This window comes from Thermobia domestica, chromosome 16 (genome assembly GCF_964235325.1).
Source record: "Thermobia domestica chromosome 16, izTheDome1.hap1.1, whole genome shotgun sequence".
Lineage (NCBI taxonomy): Eukaryota > Metazoa > Arthropoda > Insecta > Zygentoma > Lepismatidae > Thermobia > Thermobia domestica.
Genome location: NC_137469.1, coordinates 66,352,655 through 66,363,072, shown reverse-complemented (window position 1 = coordinate 66,363,072; position 10,418 = coordinate 66,352,655). Strand labels below are relative to the sequence as shown.

At 36.8% G+C, this 10,418-nt stretch overlaps 1 pseudogene; it reads right to left on the bottom strand.

Moving 5' to 3' along the window:
- Window positions 1–3,152: 3,152 nt before the first annotated feature.
- On the bottom strand, window positions 3,153–4,664 carry LOC145672761 (cAMP-dependent protein kinase catalytic subunit beta pseudogene; annotated as a pseudogene).
- Window positions 4,665–10,418: the final 5,754 nt, after the last annotated feature.

Genomic DNA, 10,418 nt, shown 5'->3' with positions numbered 1-10,418 from the left:
TCGCTAACTAAAACTGTGGACTGGAATGCTTCATTTATCTCCAGTCTGGAGTCGGCATTGAGGAAATCCATGTTGTTCAACACGAGAGAATCCAGGATTACCATAAACTGGAAACTCATACATCAGTGGTGCCCACCCCCCCCCCCCTCATGTCCATGACGCACCCCCCCTCAATTGTCTATCCGTAGGTGTTCTTCCATGAAAAAAAATCTTTTCGATTAATTTTTACACACCCTCAAACATATTTATATAGATTTTTAACCCCCCCCCAAATATTTCAATGACGCAGTTTGCGTCATAGCCCCCCCTTGTGGGCACCGCTGCATACATTATCTGCAATGAGTGGAGAACGAACTCAGAATCTTCCTTTCGAGAGAAATTGTAAAACTTTTTTCCCCACAGCCTTTGAACAAGCGCTTCATTAGGGACTAATTTATATATTTTGCTCCTCACGGAGAGGCACACGAGCCCCGCGCCCCCTTTCTGAATCTCCACTGGGCGATACCCGGACAATCGTCACTGCAATGTTTGTCTAGCTAGCTCTCTAGTGAAAGTTTTGTATAATGAGTCACTGCAGTAAAGTAAACCTTTTTTTTTTAAAAAAAATAATAATAATAATTTCTTATGAACATAATTCATATTAAGTATGTAGTGATAACTTAGGAAAATGATAAGTAAAAACTTAGGTTTCTTAATAAAAATAACTTTGTATACCGGTACTGTTAGTATATAGATAGATAGAGATATAACGCAGCAGCTGAATTACGTGGGCCAGGGAGCGGGTATGAGTAAATCGATGATCGATTGATCCAGCAACCAGTAAAACTAGTTACGCCATTGTACTGGTGTACGTAGATTTTATCGGGGCTCCCTCGTTTTTGCGTACTTCCTTCATTCCACCATAGTTATGATTTCAGGGGGTCGTCCGAGGGGAAAAATTCACCTCAGGGAAATACTTCTAATCGTTCTCAACGTGGGTTACCAATATTTTTGCAGTACTACTTCTGTCCCCGTGTTCTGAAAATCTCTCCTTCCCGGATAGAATCTTCTGAAAGCATCACTCCGCCCAATTCATCATCACCGTCTCTCTAACAAGCAATGTACAGAACAAGGCAGGATCAGATCCGACTCAAACTTCTTCCAGAGGACACATAATAAAAAAGAAGAAAAAATGCTAGCTTCGAGACACAATTCGAGTCGTCATATTGTGTGGTAAACTAGCCTTTTACTGGGAGACTGCAACAACTCACGGAATTCATCCAGGGGCGTCATTTCGGACTTCGCTTGGGAAGGGGGGGGGGCAAGAGCACCACCGACGTAAGACTTTCGCGTTTTGTACTAGTATATTAGTAGACAATCGATTAAAGTATATGTATTCTTCAAACTCTTGGGGGGCAATTGCCCCCTCCTGCCCCCCCTAAATGACGCCCCTGAATTCATTGAGTCAATGCAGAACGCTGCATTTCCCTGATATTGTGACTGTTTGGGACTGCCGCGAAACAGTGTAGCAAACCGCGCAAAGAAAAAGAAATATTCGTAAAGAAATGTAAGCTAGAACATGGCTGGGCTTTCTCATTTGTACACACTTTGCTTCAGATAGTGTTGTTTAAACATATGTAGTCCGAAATGTCCTTTGTTTACACGAAACAGCAAGAAAATTGAACAAGAAACGTACAAAACGTTGTCTAGGAGTGGGCTTCAATCTCAGGTAGGTCGTTGTTTTGATCACCAATCCAAGATAATATCTTCTACACTCCGGAGCAAGCTGCCGAATTGCTGTTCCATAAGAGATAATCCTTTGTAGTTCATGTAGTCGCCAAACGAACGCTCGTATCGCGGGTTGGAATTGTGGTTTCCACTGTTCCAATCCGAATCCCAATATCCTCGAAAGGCATAATCTGTTAAGGCGGATGCACTTTCATGCACAGACACTGTTGCAGTTACTTGTCGCGTATCATTGTCGTGGGGATCTTGCCCTATTATTCTGTCCTTCGATAAGACGATTGTTTTGCCCGAGTCTTCCACACTTCGTCCCGTCCACACCATTACACATATTTTTTTACGCGGTTACATCATTGGTTTTCCTTTTGCATTTTACCTTACATTGATATATCAGACATCCCGCTTCTCATTTCAATACCTTACGCTATATCCAACATCCCGATGTTCAAGATGGCTGCCAAGTCAGTGTTATACGACCCGCTCGGGAGAGTAATGCTCCACGTTTTTTCGCGCGCTACTCTAGCCAGCTGTTTTATGCGCTATCCTAGGCAGTTGTTATAAGTTGATCACAAAATTTATATCATGGAGTACAAGGGGAACAAAACGAGCCCTGCGTGGCTTCTAACCCGTTCCTACTACTACTACTACTTATCTGCACAAAAGTAAGTAAATCACTTTTTTGAGTATTATTTTCATATTATTTTAATTTAAAAAGTGTTATAAAAATGTAAAAATACTTTCCTCGGGCCGGGTTTGAACTCACGCCAAAAGAGATTTTTGTTAGTAGCATATAGCAGTAGTCCATTCGGCCACGAAGACCAACAACAACAATTCTTTGATTTCTGCTATTTGAATGCAACGTGACAAGAAATGGATAACGCCAACCAATCAGAACTGTGTTTTTCGTTCCTACTTCCGGGAGCATTACTCTCCTTAGCTAGTCTTAGTGTTATAGCATATCAAATATCTTGATTTTATTTTGGTGCTGCCCATCCTTTCTGTTTTCGACATAAATGTTTATCTTGCGACATTTACCTTATATCATATTGTCGCGTAGTGCGTTATGTAGAGGAGCATATCTCCGGTGTTTCTGGATATGGGCAGCTAAAATTTGGAATTTTTCCCCTTTTTCATTATGTGTCCTCTGGGCGAAGTTTGAGTCGGATCTAATCCTGCCTTGTTCTGTACATTGCTTGTAAGCCTCTCTATATAACTGAGTACACTAAACTCGAAGAGAACAAGTTTTCTGAGCTGACTATATTAATAAAACGTACAATAATGCATTTCATGATAATAAATAAACCGAATGTCTTGCATAGAGATACTCTGATAATTTCTTGAATGCCTTTTTTTTTAATTAATAATAGCTGTATGCTCATTTTTTTAAGGATTCAACATGTAACATAAGTACAATAAGTTAAAGTACGTACTTGAAATATTATATTTAATAAGACTAATTGATGCTTGAAATATTATATACATTATAGAAAATTGTACCTGTACATTACAACGGAAGTTACGACACAGTTACTTTTCAGTTTTACGACACAGTCATTACCCATGCAATAGCTCGGGCAGTTCTATGTAATAGCTCGGCCAGTTCTAGTTCGGTATTATGCAGTTCTTGTCCTTTTATTAAATTGCAGTATTGTGTATTAAACAACAGTGCTATGTTTCGAAGAAGACATGTTCAAGTAAAGTGAAGCTATTGACACAGATGTTTCATTAACTAACAAGTAATCTAAAAATCTTTAAATGCCTCCTTGAATAGCTCTTTAGACCCCTCTCTCAAAGGTTCTTCTTGATAATTATCAAAATTAGAGAAGTCACCTGGACCTCCACACTTAGGAACATACGGAGCTTGAACTTTACCGTTAAGATACAATATCCAATCAACGTTCGAGAACCATTTATGATTTTTAATATCATTTGGACCGTTTTTTAAGTTTCCAAATCTTTTGGTCATATCCACTTGCAATAAATGTGAAAGCAAGTCTTTCAGATCTGTCGAGAATGACAAAGGGAAATTAACTTTTCCTTCTACTATCTTCTCATACGTTTTTATGGTTTCTTTTGCGTAAAAAGGAGAGTTTCCTGCCGACAGTTCATATAGCAAAACACCAAACGCCCACCAGTCAACTGATTTGCCGTATCCTTTACTCAATATTATTTCAGGTGCCAAATATTCTGGTGTACCACACATAGTATAACATCTTTCTGTTACGTGCCTACAAAATCCAAAATCCGTTATTTTGATATATCCTTTATAGTCCAGTAAAATATTTTCGGGTTTCAGATCTCTATACACTAAATTTAGGTGATGAAGATATTCGAAACTTAACACTACTTGAACGGCGTAAAATCTTGAATGACTTTCACTTAATTTTCCTGATTTCCGCAAGTATCTAAAGAGTTCACCTCCTCCTACGTAAGGCATTAGCAAATAAAGATAAGAGTTATCTTTAAAAGCTTGTTCGCAATTGATGACGAAAGGAAATTTGATGCACTGTAATATTTTCTTTTCGTTCAATGTATGTTGCACTTGTTTCAACTTCACGGCTTTAGCTCTCTCAATTATTTTCAATGCATAGTACTTTGAAGTACTTTTGTGAAGTACTAGAAGCACTCTTCCAAATGTTCCTGTTCCTAATGTTTTAATGCGCTTATAATCTGACCATTGTATTATTGAGGCTGGCTTATTGTCTTCACTGAACCACAGTCTATCGAATTCTTCTTTACTCTTATTCAAGAACTGATTGAAATCAGTTATTTTTGAGAACGGATTATCATAAAACTCAGCTTCATTATTACCAGCAACTTTCGACGAGAGTGTCGTCAACCTCCTCTCAAAAGCCTTTGATGAAGAAGCCCCACTACTCAAAATACTCATTTTGGACTACAGCTTTAGCATTTTTACAAGCCCTTGAATTTATAAGGGTCACAGTTTGGCATGAAAACTCGCCATTAACTTTCTTTTCTATTGTACTTGAGTTTTCTTCGGTATGTTCTTGTTATAAGCACTTCCAGTCATTTAGCTCAAACTATAATTTGTTTATTTACTACAATTAATTTGGAGAATCGATAAGTAAAAACTTTCAAACTAACTTAATTCAATTTCTTTAGATAATTTATATTTTGTTTTTTATACTAATTGCTGAAATTTAAACATATCCAGTTCCATTAACAATATTTATTTATAACAATTTCCTAGATTAAAGAAATTTCACCTTAAATAAGGCTATTTGCATTCATGTTCTGGTAATTTTGGTTATAGTTTATGCTGTAACTATTGAAACTATTATACTTCACACAATTTTAACATTATAACAATATTAGTAATAACCTACTTGGCTCTAAGGCCGTGATTCTAATCACATAACCTGAAAAAGTTGAAAGAAAATTAATATTTACAGAGTTGGATTTAGATTTGATGGGGCCCTAGGCTACTGAAGTTAACGGGGCATTTTATGTGTCCAGATGAACGTTAAACCCAATGTACAGAAATGAAAAAAACTGTGATATTTTAGGAAGCAGGCAAGCAGAAGGGGCCCCATTACTTACATCATAGAGGTTTACACAGACGAAGCACTGGAGCTATATCTAGATTTTACTTTATTTATTGGTTTTCTTATATTTTGGAAATGTACATTCAATTTTTTTTCTTTAATTGTTGGGACCCTCAAGAGCGTCGGACCCTAAGCTATAGTTTGTTTAGCTTATACGTAAACCCGGCACTGAATATTTATTAAGAGCAGAAAAACATTTCTTACACTCAAGGAAATCTCAGAATGTGAGATTAGGGCACGGTTATAGCACGGTTAAATTTTCCTTTCTCAACCTTCCTTTTTCTTTCTTTTTTCTTTTCTTTTTTTTTTATCTTGAATCATCATTCATCCTTCATAGAACAGCGTGTTTTTGCCGAATTTAACGATCAATTTTCCTCACTCAGAGGCAAATCAAGGTTGGTAGAAAACCCAGTATTTAACATTTAGATACAAAAAATAAAATACAAACTGTTTCTGAAATGAAATCCCAAAATTCTAACACACATCTCAGAAAAATCTTAAATACGTTACTATCATTACATACTGAGAGTCAGGGGCGGATCCAAGGGGGGCAATCGCCCCCCCCCCCAGAAGAGGAAACTATTATTTTATATATATAAATAAAACCCATCCCAAAGTTTGGAGCCCTTAAAAGTAGCAGTATGACAACCCACCGCCCCCCCCAGAAGTCGGTCCTGCATCCGCCCCTGCTGAGAGTTTCGGGTCCCCTGAGTGATCACTCTCCTGTAATGTTTTTGCGTGCAGATTGAGAAAAAATCGTCAAGTTAAGAAAACAAATTGTTTTATGCTTTGGTTTAGGTTAGATTGGATTAGTATAGTAGGATGTTAGATTAATAAGGTAGATAAATTTAGGTTAGCATAGAGTAGCTTAGGTTAGTAGAGTAATTTAAATGATGTTGGTAGGTTGAGATAGCTTAGATTGGGTTAGTGGAGTACGTTAGGGTATGTTAGATTAGATTAGTAGAATAAATTATGTTAGGTTAACAGGATAGATTTGGTTAGGTTAGTGAAGTGGGTTTGGTTAGATTAGTAGAGTAGATTAAGTCAGATTAGTACAGCGTGCTAGATTAAGATACTGCTTGAAAACATATTTACAAATACCTTAATGTAGTTTTCGTAGTGATACGAGTTTCTGTAGCAGTTTTTAATAATATACAGTACTTGATTTTGTCTACAGGGGCACACTTAGGTGGACTCATTCAATCCGGACCTCCTCCGGTCTTTGGATTCTGGACCCTCCAACAAAAATGTCTGGGTGCACACCTGACAGAATACTTTAAAACATTCTTATTTTATGGGTACTTTTAATCCCATGTAGTCTTAAATCTTCGAAGCTACTTTTTGTATTTCTGAGTGATAAAAAGAAAATAGTTCTTTTTTCTTTATTTCATGGTATCATCCTAATGGTAATAGTGAGTAACAAAACAATTTATACAGCCAGAATAATAGTCCAAATATGGAACTAAGTTACAAAGGGAACAAGCAATGTAATATCACCATAGTGTGCCGGTGCTGTGTCATCAGTCGTAGCTCAAAATACTTATTAAATAAATGCAACAAAATGGGGAAGAAACTGATGCACAACACGGTACTTAACTGAAAAATTATGGTTGAATTTAAATGAAATTCAAATGTTTTAATTTTGAAAAAAATGACTAGTTGTAGGAAACAGGTGAGAGAGAAAGGTTTTAACCAAGATAAAGGAATGAGCACTAGCCTGATATTCCAACAAGGCTGGCGTCGTTCTGGTTATCTGGAACGATGAATGTCTTTCTCTGGAGGAGCCTGGATAAACTGGAGTCAGTCAACATCTGAATCTCTATCCTGTTGATCTGCAAGGGGCGTCGAGTTCTCTCTTGACAATGCGTCTTTTCGATGATTGTTCTCCTACACCTTCATTCCACTAGTTTCAACTTAAGTTCGATGTATCTGCGGTGATAAACCAACAGAATGGTATTCTGGAATTATGGAGCTGACTGTTCTCCAATAGTGTGATCCGCTTCTCTCGTTGATCCTGCACCTATCCTAACCGTGTGTTGAATACTCCTTGTCGATGTGTCCTCCGTGGTTTTGTCTGGCTGTAAAGTGATGACTTTGGCATTGAATGAAGCCTGCGCGTAAGGTATGCGGAAAATGAATAAGGAAACTAGTCCTGTTTATTGACAATTTCGAAAGTGACAATTAACAAATACATGCTTATTCAAACTGTCTGGCAATGTACAACATTAATAAAAGTTTTGTTCAGATAGATTTTAAAGCGTTCATGGTTCTGTCATTGATAAATGTAATTTAATAAAATAATTGAATTTAGCGAATTAAGTTAAGAGTTTACACAATTATCACATGGTCACTTTACATCTAATACACAGCTACTTCACAATAGTAGTGTACCGGTAACGGAAATTCTTCTTTTCTCTCTCACCTCATTACATATTTAATTTCATACAGCTGTGTAGTCATACGATAGTTATTCGATGTAAGAATTATTGACATTTCTATTTGGAGAAATTAATATCAACCGAATTTTCGTTGAAAGGATAAAAACATTCTAAGAACACGGGATGGAACAAGGGATGTTACAACATTTTCTAAAAAAACAAGATTTCTGGCTGCATAACTGAAAGCTTCCCGGTTATGATGTGACTTTTAGTACCAGAAATGTAGTTATACTATTATAGTTATTTTTAATACAGTATACTTTGTTTCGGACCGATTTTCGATCAAGCACAGTTTTCACAGTTTTTAAACTACATTTTACACACTTGAAAATTTACTTGAATTAAGAAACAGGGAACCTTGGCCTAGAACAACAAAGAAAGCAATGTGCTGACCACACATCACACAACTTGCCTTCGTTAGTCCTTGGTGATCTGTAGCATTAGTAAATAATTATTTTTATTACTACTAATCATAAATTATTTATTAACTGGCTGAAGTACCGGCGTTCACGAGAAGAGGTAGGTTTATGGAGAATATCTGAAATGTGTATAATATTTCAACCCTCTTTCCCCATTTAGAACAGATATTTGAATCGGAATGGAATGATAAATGCTTAGGCGACCAAGTGCTATTTTCAAAAATTGATTTTAAACTGTTAAGCAGTTTGTGAAACATTCTATTTTTGAACACTTTCCCCTAGAATACGCCTTTAATGAAAGTGGCATGAAAGAAACCCGACTCGAGTCAACTATTTCCTGGATTCTACAATTCATTTGAAACAGTCTGCCTGTTTTTCCCATGATGATAAGGTAAATAGCATCAATTTGGGTACGGAAGAAAAAAAATACCTCTTAGGATACTAATTAATGAAAGGGACATGAAAAACCAAGCTCGAGCCAAATGCTATGTTCCAAAATTCATTTCAAGTGGTTTAGCAGTTCTCCAGTGATGATGAGACAAGACAGTCTCGACTGTCTTCTTCCCAAATTTTTCTTTTTACTTTCGAACGAGAATAAGAGAGAACAAATTATGACAGTCACGAAAAAGAAATCGAGATTTCAACCTGATTGTATATACTTTTCATGGCCTCCACATGCTCAAAATGAAGTTCTGAACTCTGTCCATCTGTTCGTTCCACCGAATATATGTTCGGCCGCTAAGAGGGCATACGGTTCAACGTATCGAGACCAAATTTTAAACTTAAAATTTTTATAAGATTCTCAAACTTGAACGAGTACATCTATAGCTATTGACTGCAATATATTAATTACATCAAAGATAGAACTTTTTCCTTGGACGCTGAATCAATGTCAAAAAGCCATTACTCTCTATGCGTTATTCTTTTTGTCCTATGGCGATAGATGTTTAATTTTAACCACTTCCGAATTCAATAAAGGATTAAAGGAGGAGGTAAAACCTACTCTTGAGAAGCTGAATCGGTTCCAAAATACTGTATCTCGATATCTCATCATTTTTGTTCTACAGAAACCCACTATGGAAACCACAAATAGTAGTAAATTTCAGCCACTTTCGGTTTGGTAGCGTTGTGGTTTGTGATGGTATGTTCCTTTGACATCCAGAAATTACTAATTTGAACAACTTCCGGTTTAAATATAGGGCTAATGAAGAAGACGAAACCTATTTCTGAGACAATGAATCGATTGCAGAAAACTGAATCTTAATATATCTTTCGATTATTTCCCTCTAGAAATCAGAATTGAAACCGGACGTAATATTAAATTTGAACCACTTCTGGTTTGGATAGAATATTCGGAATAGTTATGATATGTTGCATTGAGACTGAATCATTTGCATTAAACCGCTTCTCATCTGTTATCGTTTCCCTCCTATGGCGATAAACGTTGAAACTGGATAATTTAACCACTTCCGCTTTGAATAGGCGGTTAACTGAGAACACGAAACCTATTCTTGGGATGCTACCGCATCGTGTTAGCATTTACTGTCTTTGCTCTACGGTAATCAGTATTGAAACCAGAATAGTAAATTTGAACCACTTCCGGTTTCTGCAAAATATTGTGGATAGCAATGACATGTCTTGAGATCTCACTATCTGTTACGATTTTCGTTCTATGAATATAAAAGTTAAAACCGGAATAGTAAAGTTGAACCACTACCGGTTTTGATAAAGTATTCGCGATAATTATAATATCTTGCCTAGAGACGCTGGATCATTTGCAGAAACCACTATGTTTCTTTTGTTCTATGGCGATAAACGTTGAATCCGGGAACGACTAATTTGTACCACATCTGGTTTGAACAGAGAGTTAACGGATGAGATGGAACCTATCCTTGGGATGCTAAATCGATCACAAGAAACCGCGTCTCAATATCTCTTACCATTTTTTCTTTGATACCTGTGGATGGGCAGACGGATAAAGCCGTTCTATAGGACTTCTAATACTTATGCATAGCACAATTTGGAAGTCTAGAAAGTTTGAACAAGACCATTCAACACTTCAAATTTACATGTTCAAAGGAATATATTTCAAGACACTTAACAAGAGCCTCGAATTAACTCGAAACAGCAATTTCGTAGAACATAATCACCCCAGTAACCAAGAAGCATTACAGTCTGCAAGTTACGAATGAAGATGAAGATGGAGGCTACGAACTTAACATCTAGACCTATAAGTTATTGCAAATAATTTGCAGGATGTGCCAAACGAAGTA